General features: G+C 59.5%; 1 protein-coding gene across 3 annotated transcripts in view; it reads left to right on the top strand.

The window, feature by feature from the left end:
• Positions 1 to 13,105, top strand: part of NTRK3 (neurotrophic receptor tyrosine kinase 3) — a 265,412-nt gene that overhangs the window by 99,034 nt on the left and 153,273 nt on the right. The gene's annotated exons all lie outside the window — the stretch shown is intronic.

The raw sequence follows: 13,105 nt of genomic DNA, 5'->3' as shown, positions 1-13,105 counted from the left end.
ATAATTAAGACTTGTGCTCCACTCAGGCACACTGTGAGTAAAGCCCGGGTCCCGTCACAGCTGGTTTGCAGCCTTGGTTTTTCATTTTTTTTTTTTTAATAAAAATAAAAATCGCCATGGCCGGGCTGCTCCAAGGAGCATTGAAGTCAGAACCGCACAGGACCGGGTCCCGGGAGCGGGAGTTTCTGGAGTTGCCCAGGTGGTTGCAGTGGGCAGCCAGGTGTGCCCCCCCCGCCCCGCCCCTGCCTCTCTGTGGCAGGGCACAGTCCCCGGGGGGTGTGCAGAGTCCGGAGGGAGGACGCTGTGGCGGGCAGAGCTGCCGCTGCGTGTGTGGGCCCGGGTGTGGTCAGGCCCTGTGCTTGGCCCTGTATCTGCATGTTCCCGCTGGACTGTCACCATGTGTGAGTGATGCACAAATGATTGTCTCTCGCTGAGACTTTATCTGTCTTTAGAGAGAGGGGAGGGGAGGGAGAAAGAGGGAGAGAAACATCCATCGGCTGCCCCTCCTCTGACCAGGGACCGAACCCACAGCCCAGGCAGGTGCCCGGACCGGGAATCGAACCTGCAGCCTTTCGCTTTGGGGGATGATGCCCAACCCCTGCGCCACACTGGCCAGGACGTCCCTGTTTCTTACGTGAGCTTCAGGAACAACGAGTGACTAACTGGCTCGAAGCCAGGCAACCACGGGCTTAAGGGTGAAGGACTGAGACACAGGGCTGGGCCGGGTCACTCTCTCCTTCCATTTTGGTTCCTCTTCTTCCCCGTGGGACCTATGCCTTTCATGAGGCAACCCAGCACCCTGCTTCTCCCCACCCTCCATGTGGGGGCTGGCTGCCACCCCTGCCACCAGCTCGCTCTCGGCTGGCTGGGGCCCCTGCCAGTCATCTGCCCCTGGTTCTTCCACACACAGTGGCTCCAGCGGTTTGCCTGGGGGGAGAGACCAGGACCTGGCAAGGGTCCCTGTTGGGCAAGGGGAGGAGCACTCGCTGGCTGACCAGAGATGGGAGTGTTGTTGGTGTTTGTTTGTTTGTTTGTTTGTTTCTGCCATGCATTCCCAAGTGCTCTGCTGGCTTGGGGAAGAGGAAGGGGTGGGCGGGCACAGAGAAAAGGGATCGTTGCTGCCTGACTGTTCGGGTGGGTCAGAGGGAGGCCGGTCGGTGTGGAGCGGCTCACACTCGCCCGTGCGTGAACAGCACCAGGGAGTCTCGTGACAATGCGCCCTCTCGCTCGACGGGCCCCGGGCTCTGCCTCTCTCACTGGCTCCACGCCAGGTGGAGCCTGCTGGTCTGCCGGCCGCCCTGGGCTTAGCCAGCCAGGCGCTCTCATTTCCAGCCAGGCCCCCCCCACACCCCCCCGCCCAGTCTAGGTTCTGGCCCCTGAGATTTTTATTTTGGGGAGTGTCCCGGGGTGGTCTGGGAAGCTGGGTTCCGGCCCTGGCTCTACTCTAGTTTAGCTCTGGGCACCTTACGAGCTTCACTTTCCTCCCCCATAACAGGACGGCTTTGAATTAAATGGCTTCCTAGGTCAGCTCTGGTGGTGACACTCCCCGGTCCTGTCAGCGGGCTAGAGCAGAGGCCAGGGCCGAGGAGAGGGAGCTCGGGGTGAGGGGGGTGGAGACTCGAGGGAGGTGGGAGGCGGGAGGTGTGCCTGCTGCATGAATGGGCTGATGGTCCCTTGTGGACCGTGAGGGTCAGAGGCTGAGGGAGACACGCAGCCGATTCTCCTGGGTACCGTGTGCCCGAGGGCCCAGGGTGGGCTCTGGCCTTGCGGCAGGCGGGGCGCTGGCTCTGGCTGCCTGGCTCCTGCACGTGGCTTCTCTGAATGCCGGGACCGTGTCTGCGGGCACGTCCCACCCTGCAGGACCCTCACCATGCTGTCCCGGGTCCCGGTGCTGGGGGGCGCAAGACACACGTCTTGCCCTTAACAGGCACTGGACGTCGGAGAATCGTGTGGTTCTCGGAACCTGGAGCCTTGCCCTCCTCTTTGGAGTAGAGTCCCTCTGGCTGAGCTGTCAGTCCCTCCGTCAGTGGGGGGGAGGCGGGGGGGCTCTGTGCCTACCAGCTGGGGTGTCTGGGAATGGGGAGCCCCGGAGTCTCCTGATGCTGTGACAATCTGCCCTTCAGACCTGCCCCTCCGTGCTCACTGCCAGTTCTCGGAGTCGTCACTTGCTGTCTGCGGGGGGGCCCCTCGCTGGGCTGCCTCCAGGATGTCCTCCAGCTGCCCGCCCTCTCCGCCCTGTTGCGCTGCCGGGTCCCTGGGTTCTGGCTGCTTCCAGCCTGGCCTCTCCTCAGGCCGCCTGGGTCTCAGGAATGACACTGCATTGGATCTGGTGAGCTCGGGTCCGAGATCACGTGACGTTCTCATCTCCTGCAGGAAGAGTTTGCTCGGGGGCAGGCTTTACCTGTCCTTCCCTGTCAGACACGTCCCCTCAAGTGCACTTGGCTCCTGTCTCTGTGACTGGGGCGGGCCTGGGCCGGGCCGAGGTTAGGCCAGGGGGGCCAAGGTGGGCTTTCCGGTGGGTTGTGACCGGTGCCTGGCTTTCCCGAGGGGGCCGGGAAGCCTGTGGACACGGTCCTGGGGTGGGCGGGCAGCTGCCACCATCTCTGGAGTCCTCCTGGATGAACAAAGGCTCTCAAAACTAGGGTGCCCATCATGTGCTAGCTCCAGGAAAGCTTATGTCTCCGTCATAGAAAATCTAGAAACTACTAAAAAAAAGTTACTGGTAGTTCTATTATTCGGCAGTTACCACTGTTAGCGTGTCACAGGTGAGTGCACGTGTGTGAATGTGGATGTATGCACACACGGACCTGTGTGTCTGTGTCCACGTACACAGTTTATGCATGTTTAAATGAAAACGGTCTTGAACCATCCACACAGTTCTTGCTGTATTTTCTTCGCTTAATATTTCTTAAACGTTTCTCCGTCTCATTCACTAGACCCACCTCTTTAGCTTTTCCATTCCTCTGTGAAGCTTAGTTCTCTTCCTTGCCTGCTTTCTCCTTTTCACGTTGCGGATGTATTATGCCGTTTCGTTTGGTTAATTCAGAAGTTCGTTGATTTGCCCAGAGAGTCCGTGGCAGAGGGGCAGAAAGCTCATTCACAAAATGCGAACGCGTGGAAGGAGGCCCGGGCCAGCCGGCTCGGCTGTGCGCGGCTCCCACTGTGCGCGTTTGCAGCCTGGCTTTGTTCCGGAAGCATCAGGTACGCGAGGCTGGGCGGCAGCCAAACAGACCTGCTTCTGTCGGCAGTTACGGCTCGCCCACTGTGGGCCGTTCGAAAAGGCCTTGAGGGACGCAGCGCCCGCAGGAGCAGGAAGCGGTGCGGACGCCGAGATGGACTTGGATGAGAGGTGTGATCTCACCGGCAGAGTCCTCGGTGCCATGCAGGTGCTCACACCAGCAGGTGCCGGTGGGGAGACGGGCCTGGGACGCGGTGACTGCGGGCACGGGCTGGGGGCTGAGGCTGGGACGGGAGGCCATACCCGGCACTTCCTGTGTGTGTCCGGCGGGGGGAGGTCGCTTGGACTCTCTGAACCTCAGTTGTCCTTTCGTGTAGTGGCGAGAGAACAGCGCCCACTGGGTAGAGTTTCTAGGGCGTTCGCTGAGATCACACACTCGAGGCAGCGACTCCCACGTGGTCGGTGCTCAGAGAGTGACCACCGGTGTGTTTTTAGGGGTCTCCTAGGAGGCAGAAAGGCAAGGCTAGTGTGTGTGCACGTGTGTGTGGGGGTTTCCACTCATGAGACCCCTTCTTTCTGATGAAGTACTCTGTGAAGTTATTTTTACTCAACCCCTGCGTGAACCACGGGAAAAGGTGCAGCCCCGCTCTCATCTTCCAGAAAGGTGAGTTCAGACCGAAGAGGTAGCAGCAGCACAGCAGGGCTGGTGAAAGGTGTATCAGGTGAGCACCAAGTAGGTGCCGGTTCTCCTGCCGCCCCGGCGTGAATGGCTGTGCGGCCTGGGGCGGGCATCTGCCCTCTCTGATCCTCCAGGAGCCACCCGCTGGGGCCGCCACCTCACTGCTGAGGCCGTGTTGCTCCTGCTTTCTCCTTTCATCCCAGGCTGAAGGTTTCCCGGCCCCGGGCAGAGGTCAGGCCACCTCACCCAGAGCAGGGGACATGAACGCCGCCTCAGACGCGGAGAGTTCCGCCGCTCCTAGGTCATCCTGGGCTGTGGATTGTCCGTCACCGAGTATATGCGCCAGCCCACCTCCAATGTCCCGTTTCCTTGTTCACTCCCTGCTCCTGTGCACGTAGATCGACATGATGACGGAAGAAGAGAGAAGTGGTCGCTGTCCCCCTCCCTCCCCTCTGATGCAGAACTGGAGAAAGCCCGGTGGCAGTGGGGAGAGAGTCCCTGTGGCTTCCTTATGGAAGGTCCCACCCTCAGCTGCACACCGTGGGAGAGCGATGACCCCCCAACAGGAAGTCAGGTTGCTGTTAGGGCGTGAATGCTGGGCCGCAGACCAGGGGCCAGTGAGCCCTGCCTGCCCAAGGGGGCTGGGCTTTTGGGTGGAACCGGAGTGAGACCGTGCCATCAGCTTCCTGGGTCTGGTGATGCGCTGCCCTTAGCTGGGATCTCACCATTGGAGGCAGCTGGGTCACGGGTTTTGGGACCTCTTCTCTATCTGTCGTTTTTGTAGCTTACTGTGGGTCTGTAATCATTTCACAGTAAAAGGTTAAAAAAAAAGGAGAGGCTTTGGTGGCAGAGCTGTGTCCCTGCCCTGGAAAGCTGAGTGGGGTCTCCCCCAGGGAGCTGGCTGCCTGCAGGGGGCAAGGGTCATCTACCTGTTCGAATGCTGTTCAGGCTGCGTCTGGGCCAGTGAGGCAGGAGGCGGGGGTGGGGGTGGAGCATCACGGAGCTGAGACGGGATGCTCGGGATTTGTCAGTGAGGTTCAAAGGCCGACTTTTGCACACTTACTTTTTAAAAACAAACCCGGTCAGGTTCACGGTGCTATCCCTAACCCGCATTCCGATTGTTCTCTTGAGTGGCACAGAAAGGGGTGGCGTGTCAGTGGGCACACACTGGGAATTGCTCACGAGTGTGGGGGCACGCACTTGGCAGGCGAGCCGCAGAGATAAAAAGAGTCCAAGAGCCAGGACCAAGAAACACCCACCTGTCCCCCCAGGTCACAAACGTGGTTTCCACCGCCCCTGCACACTGCTCTTGCCAGCCGTCACTCTCGGGTCCCGGCAGCCTGGGCCTGGCCTCAGGAACGGAGCCCCCCTCGCAGCACTCTGCTGGCCGGTCAGGGCCAACACACTGGGCGTGCCTGCCAGTTCCTTCCTGGGCTGCAAGAGCCCACTCTTCTGTCCCGATTCCCAGCAGGCCTGCTGGTCTTTCCAGGGTCCCTCGGAGGCGTCTGTTCCACGGGCCACCCAGCCTTCTCTCTTACCAGGGTGAGCTGCAGGCCGACAAACCAGTCCCCACCTTACCACGGCCCCTCCCCCCTTCCCCGACAGCCTCCAATGTCCGACAGTGGAAAGCAGGCCCGTGGCGTGCCTCTGGGTCACAGAGGGCAGAGGAGGCACCGGGGCTGAACTTAGGACGTGACAGCCCTCCTGCGGTGGAGCCGGCTGATGTCTTCCAGAGGCGTGAGAATCTCGGTCCCAGGCTTTGAGCTCAGCACCTCGCCACAGGCTCCCGGAGGGGCGGGCGCGAGGAGGGACACACCCAGGAGCACAGGCCGTGTGCCGCTCGCAGGCAGGCGGTCGGGCTGGGGACGGAGTCCGAGGGGCGAGAACATCTTCCTGGAGTCCCTCCCAGGTGCCCGAGGGTTACTGGGGACCTGGCTGGTTTGGGGAACCGCTGTTCCCTTCATCGTAGTGGCACGTCCGGAACACCCCCCAGGTCTTCTTCTGTGGTGTGGCAATTCCGCTCATTCACGGGCAGGGACGACGGCAGGAACTACACGTTCATCTCTGTGCACGCCGGGATGCCGCGCCCGGGTGAGGGGGAGTGAATTTCGGGCACCTACGGTGATATCAGGGTCAACCGAGTAACAGTCACGTTTCATAAAGTAAATTCTGGGAGAATGAAACAAATGTGACGTTCCAAGACTTGCACTGCGGTGTGTAAGGATGCAGACACGAGGGAAAACGTAAAGAAAAACGGGGGAATGATAAACACAAACTTCAGGAGAGTGACACTTGAGAGAGAGAGAGAGAGAGAGAGAGAGAGAGAGAGAGAGAGAGAGAGAGAGGGAGAGAGGGAGAGAGAGGGGGAGAGAGAGAGAGGGAGGGAGAAACGGGAAGAGAGAAGAGAGCGGAGAGAGAGGGGGGGAGGGAGAGAGGGAGGGAGAGGAGAGAGAGGAGGGAGAGAGAGGAGTAGGCAGGGAGGAGAAGAGAGGGGGAGCGAGGGAGCGAGAGGGAGCGCGAGGGAGAGAGAGGGGAGGGAGAGAGGGAGAGAGCGAGGGAGAGAGAGAGAAGAGAGAGATGGATGGGGGGGAGGAGGAGGAGGGAAGGAGAGAGAAGAGAGAGGAGAGAGGAAGAGGAGGGCGGATGAGGAGAGCGGAGAGGGAGATAGAGGAGAGGAGGAGAGAGAGAGAGGGGGAGAGAGAGGGAGGGAGAGAGGGAGGGGAGGAAGAGAGAGGAGAGAGAGCGAGAGCGGGAGGAGAGAGGAGAGAGAGGGGGAGAGGGAGAGAGAGGGAGTGAGGAGAGAGATGGAGCGAGAGAGGAGGGAGAGGAGCGCGATCTGTGCAGTTCAGGCCGGGGCCCCGGGGACGTGGGCGGCGTCTGCCCGGCTCTTCCTGACGCGGTGGGGGGCCAGGTGTCCGCTGTGTCACGGCTGTGTATACTTCACCTGTCTTTATTCATACTGTGGTCTCCTTGGTCCGTATTTCACGCAAACACTTTAAACACGTCCAGCTGGAGAAGGAAATGTTTTCTCGCTGCCGCGTAGAGTATGACAACAAGCAGGAAAATAGTACGTTTAGACAATGGCACGTAGACATAAAGGAGTGACCCGTAACAGGTTATTTCTCACCCGTTTATTGCCGCCACGTCCCAGGCATCCTCGCTCTCCTCTCCTTCGGTGAACCGGCAGAACAGAAACAATCCTGTCCCCCTGGCGTTGAGTAACTGTGCTGGGAAAGGCGAAGTCAGTGCCCCCGAACAACAACACCCCACGTCAAGAGGCTAAACTCATTCATCCAACTGGTGGTTCGTTCAGTTGATTCCATGCGGAACGCGCCAGCAGGGTCCCGGGGGTGCAAGGGTAAACAGAGCAGGCGTCTGTGGTGAGCACCCCTCAGAGAACTGCTCTCCACATGCCCTGAGTGGGCGTGGGCAGTGTTTTCTCTCTCCGAGGCGCTTCCCGAGCCCGCCGTACGGGCAGCCACGTCCCGGTTCCTGTCTCTGGGGGCTTCCTCGCGGGGTGGTAGCTGCCCCTCTGTCGGTTTTCTCCGGCCGAGACTCTGTGACTCACCCTGCTGGGGTCACGTCTGCCTCACCTCTGCCCTCCCCGCCCCAGCAGGAAGCCACTCGGCACGGGCGCGAGGACCCACTCCCTCTGGGCTCCGGCGGAGGCCGTGGCTCAGGAGGCCCCGGGACCCAGTGGGGAGGAGCTGAGCTGTGCGGCCTCGGGCGGTTCAGCGGGCTGGAGGGCGGCTTTCTCCCAGACAGGAGTGCTGGCCATTTTTGCTCCTTTCCTGAACCTCCACCCCGCTCCACCTCCGCGGGGCCCGCAGACGGGCACTCCCCGCCATGTGCTTCGTCTCCGACAACATGTCTTTACTGGTTGAGCAATGGGACATCATTCAGATGCATCATAATGTAATTAAGCTTGTACGTTAGCTGTGCAGGTCATCCCCCGTTATTCCCTACTTCCCCAATGTGCTGACGGACGTCTCTGTGGGTAAACCTGCCTGTGTGTCTCTGATCCCTTCCCTGGGCTGCGTTTTCAGAAATGCAGTGGTCGGGTTAAATAATAAGAATTTTTGAGGCTCTTGGTAATTGAGTTATTTTTTCAGGCAATGGAGCTGAGCTCAGGAAGGCTGAGTAACCGGCCTTCCAACGGGAGGCCAGGACGTGGTGCAGTGGGATCTGAATGTTGGTTTCCAGAGCCGTCTTCCTTCTGTCACAGGACGCTAAGGACAGCTGAGAGGTCACTCAGCCCACAGCCGTGGCCCACGTGGCCTCAGCTTTGCTGGCTTGCTGATGGTGGCGGCCGAGGACCTCATACCAGCCAGCTTTCCTAGTCAGCCTCGCTGGGCACTGTGCTCAGCACAGCTTGCGTGTATTCATTCCCGTGGGGCCCCGGAGTGGCCCTAGGAGGCCGAGATAGATCTGGGGAGAGGAGAGAAGTGAGGCTGCCTGCCCGGGGCACATAGCTGGGAGGTGGGACGCCAGGGCCGAGCCCTGGGAGATACCCGCCTTCTTCGCTAGCCCTACCCAGGGCCTTCCAAGACCGGGGCCATATCCTCTGGCTCCTGGAACAAGAAACCCGAGCTCTCTGGGCTGCCAGGCGCTCCGATGCCCACGCTGGGCCGGGCAGCCCCTCGTGCGGCTCCGGCTTCGGCAGTGATTGTCCCTGTTACCGTCAGTCCCTTACTCTTACGACTGAATTGTATACGATGATGGTGCCATGCATGCTGATGCACGCACTCTGTATATGCTGATGTTAGATATATCACAGGGGTGGGCAAAAGTGGGTTCACAGTCGTGAGTCTGCGGAACAGAGTTCATTCGCATTTTATGACTTGTTAATTACTTTGTTGTGTGTGTACTGCTCCTGCAAACCTACTTTCGCCCGCCCCTCATGTTGCTACTACGACACGCTCTTACTCCTGTTCCCACATTATTACTATTAATACTGTGTCTTCACCGCCACCACTGAGCTCCGTCTGTCCCGTTCAGGGGCCTGGGTGGAAGGGACAGAGCCATCTTTTCACGGCAGGTGGCCGGGCCCAGTAGGACAGGCGGAAACCTGCCGTGCCTCTGGAGTTATTGCCTCCTGTTGCTGCTGTGGTCATTCTTGACTCTGGTCATCCCCATCGTCATCATCATCATCATCATCATCATCATTATCATCATCACCAAGTGCTTTGCTGTCTTTCTTTACAGCAACCCCCTGAGGCAGGCGCTTTTTTATTTAATACTATGTGTTTTTTTTTTCTTTTTTTAACATTTTATTTATTTATTTTTAGAGAGGGAAGGGAGGGAGAAAGAGAGAGAGAAACATCAGTGTGCATTTGCTGGGGTTCATGGCCTGCAACCCATGCATGTGTCCTGACTGGGAATCGAACCTGCGATGCTTTGGTTTGCAGCCTGTGCTCAATCCACTGAGCTACACCAGCCAGGGCAGGCAGGGGCTTTTTTATACTAGTTTTATACTCAGGGACACCGAGGCACAGAGTTTCACGACTTTTGCAGAGTCTCACAGCTCTGCACTGATAGTTTTTTTTTTTTTTAACAATGTGTTGGGGTCCGATTTACACACGATCACCTGGAAAGACTCACGGTGCCTAGTATAATAAAGTTCTGACGCTGTGTGCACCTGTGAGACTGGCATTGCGCTGGAGATTGTATTTTATCTAACTCGTACCTCCGAAAGACTGTCATCCAAAATATTGTCTTTTCATCATGTTTTAACATTTTTTAAATGCTTTAAATCCTTTTTTTTAAAAAAATACTAACTCTGTGAAATCAGCGTGTTTTTATAGTTGCAGCCCATCTCATTGTAGACCGCTGCCTTTCCAGGGCAGGGCTGGCACACAGTAGGCCCACAAGGGGAGTGTTTTGAACACATGAACAAACAGTGGAAGCAGTCGGGGCTCCACCGGTCGGGGTGAAACTGGGAGCTGCTGTGAAGTTTGGTGACGTGGGGTTGGCTGGCCGGCAGAGCCCTCCACGGGGACAGCCTTGCTTAAGTCTCGGGACTCAGGGCTCGGACGCCAGTGCCGTCCACGCAGCCCTCCCGGGTTGCCTCTGTCTCACCCCTGCCCCCCCCCCCCCCCCCCCGCCACGTCTCGGTGGGGAGGCAGACCGCTCAAACTGCAGAGCTTCAGGATCGCAGGCTTGTTTGGTCGTTGTCTGTCTCCATGCCCTGTGGTGCCGTCCTGTGTTTCTGTGTCTGTCTGTCAGGGATCTCTCAGACCCCCACGGCCATGGTCATGTCCTCATTAACCTCTGTGTTCCTGGTGACCAACACAGGTTTTGTTCCGCTGTAGAGTGGCATCATAGACTCTAGTAACATAGATGGTCTGTCTTACTGCCACGGGCCTGTTTTGTGGCCCGACACTGGGCCAGGGCAGGTCTTGTGCAGAAGGCAGAGCTGACCCAACTGTGCTTTCACTGCCTGGTTGTCAGCAGTTATAACCACGTGTCTTAGTCCGTTGCTGCTGCTGCTGCTGCGTCCTGCTGGGTAACAAACAGCCCAAACTTGGTTGATTATTCCAGGAAGCGTTTATTCCTTGTACCCAGGCCCGTGGGTCCCTGGGGTTTGTCTGATTCCAGCCCAGCTTGGCCGACTCTTGCTCCAGGCTGTGGGTGAGGTCCTGCCCTTCCCCTCATGGCCCCTTCGGGGTCCCCGCAGAAGGGGCAGAACACTTTCTGTGCAGGGCAGGTGGCAGAAGTGCCAGAGGTCCAGCAGACACGTGCCGGACCACTTACAGCCTGGATGAGGACCGGTCACTGTCACTGCCCCCAGCGAGTCACCCAGCCACACCCAGAGTCACTGGTGCGGGCAGGGGAGGGAGGTGAGCTTTTGTGATGCAAACCACCCCATGGCGCTGTGCCCCCGCCCTGGCGATGGTGCCGCCGCCTGCGAAAACCCCCTCCTCGCCTTGGGGGTGCTGCCCCGTAGGCCCCTTTCTCAGAGCAAGGAGCAGCCGCAGCGCCTGTGCTGCCCTAAAGGCGCCTCCGCGTTACGAGGTGTCCGCCATCTTGCTTTCGGCCCTTTGGACCCTGCGAGCTGGTTAACGAGAGAATTCGTGCCAAATTCTCCCCTGGCGGCCGGGGACGGTCCGCCCCTGCAATACAGCCCATCTGACCTGGGCTGCGCATGCATGCCTCGAGCACCCCCACATCTGGGCCCTCTACCCCTCCCCCCGCCCCCACTGGCCGCTCTGCAGTCCTGGTGTTGAGGGTGGGCTGTGGCTGGCCAGAAGCCGAAGGGACCTTGCGGTGGCCTGGGGCACGCCCACCAGTCTCGGGGTCTCTGCTAACATGCAACGGCTGAGCTGAGGTTTAAGGCAGTCAGTGCTCTGGCTCACGGACACCTCCGTGACCTGGGGCTCCGCTGCCCCGGAGGGCGGAGAGGCGTCTTTGTGCCCGTGCTCTGCAGGAAGGGCAGCAGGAGACGGCAGAGCCGGGGGCACGGGGACGCCGCAGCGGCGTGCCCTCCTTCCGTCCCGCTGGTTTGGACCTTCCGAGCTTGCTGTCACTCCAGGGCCCCTGCCAAAGGCCACAGCTGAGCTCCGACCCGGGGCCCCGGGTCACTTCCAGAGGGACCTGCTCCCAGGGTGTCTGTTTTGAGTGGAGATGCTCCTTCTAATGGAGCGGAACGGAACGCCTGGCCCGCTGCCTCCCCCTCCCACAGCCTGTGGGCCTCTGCGGCCCTGGCTGTGAACTTGGAAGTTTGGCCCGACACCGCCCGGCCCTGCTTCTTCCTCGGGGCTCCTCCTGGCCCCGGCTGGCTGCCCTTAGGCTCTCTGGCTCTCAGCGCGGTGCGGGGGCCCGAGGGGCAGCGGGACACCTTCTCGTGGGTTGGGGCCTCTGGGGAAAGCGGGAACTTCGAACCCAGTTCGAACCTCTCAGGGTTCAAGTTCTTGTTCTCTTGGCGCAGCACAACGTCCTGTTTCCAAGACCAAAAATACAGGGTTTTAAGAGCTTGCTTAAAACAAGGCCCTTGGACGCGAAATGGCTCTTACAAAACAACATTGTTGATGAGTTAAGTGTAAGTGAATCAGAGACATATGGGTTGAATTTCCCTTGCAGTCCACAGGGGCTCACAATTAGGGGAAGAGTGTGTCAGAATGTGCGTCTGTCCCCGCCAGGGTCTGGGGCAGGGTCGGGGCGGGGAGGGGCAGCAGAAGCAGCAGAAGCCTTGTCCACCCCCTCCCTGCTGCCCTCTCCTCGAAGGCAGGGAGTTGGGGGTGGGTTTGGGCCACAGGAGTTCCTGGCAGGTCTTAGGATGGTGCTTTTGGCTCCTTGGAGCCTCTTCATCGACTCGTTCCCCACTTGTCTCCCCCGCGCCCCCACACAGGGGAGCGGGCCCCTGTCCAACTCCCTCGCAGAGGAGTTGCAATCCGGGGGGAGCGGGGAGGGACGTGAGCCACCTCCACGGTGGGAGGTGCCGCTGCCCCCTCCCTGACTCATGCCTTGCTGCCTGCCCTATCTCACCCGCTGTGCAGCATAAGGATCTGCTGCTGTTCAGATGGGCAATTAGAAACAGTGCCCGTGAAGTCCCTGGGTGAGGGGGGTGTGGGGGGGGTGTGGTGGGCGGTGGGCCTCTCCCGGCGGGGGTCTCTCGGACGCCTTTCTTGCTGTCAGGAGAGGGTGGGGGCTGCAGGGTCCGATTTGGTCTCACGATGGGAGGAGTAAGGATACCTGAGGGAGGAGGAGGAGGATCAGCTTTTTTGTTTGTTTGTTTGTTTGTTTAAACTTGGAGTCACCTAGGGGTCCCAGAGTGCGCTGGCTGTGGTGTTTCTGTCTCACTCCCCTCCGTCTCTGACCGAGCAGCAGAGAGACAGCGTATTGGAGGAACCCTGAGCGGCTCCTGCAACTGTGTCAGATCGCCCTGACTTAGAACCCGACAGTCAAGCCCCCGGAGCCAAACAGATAAAGGAAGAGCGCCCCCAGTTGCACCAGAGGGCAGCTCACTGCCCCCCAAGCCCCACTGCCCCTTGTCCCCCGCCAAACCGGGCTCCTGGGTCTCCTCGGAACGCAAGCAGTGTCCCAGAGCGGGAACCTCCACATCCTCCGGCCCCGAGTGCCAGCGGCAAAGCTAATACACGTCTCTCGGACGTTACGTTGAGTGAGAGAAACCAGACGCAGAAAGGAACATGCTCTGTGATTCCACTGAAATGAGGTTCAGAAACACACAGACCTCATCGGTGCTGACGGAGACCAGACAGCGGTCCCTCCTGCTGCCGGCTGGGAGGGGG

The sequence above is a fragment of the Phyllostomus discolor genome, chromosome 12 (genome assembly GCF_004126475.2).
Source record: "Phyllostomus discolor isolate MPI-MPIP mPhyDis1 chromosome 12, mPhyDis1.pri.v3, whole genome shotgun sequence".
Taxonomy (NCBI): domain Eukaryota; kingdom Metazoa; phylum Chordata; class Mammalia; order Chiroptera; family Phyllostomidae; genus Phyllostomus; species Phyllostomus discolor.
Note: the sequence above shows the minus strand (reverse complement) of the source record. Positions and strands in the feature narration are given on the sequence as shown.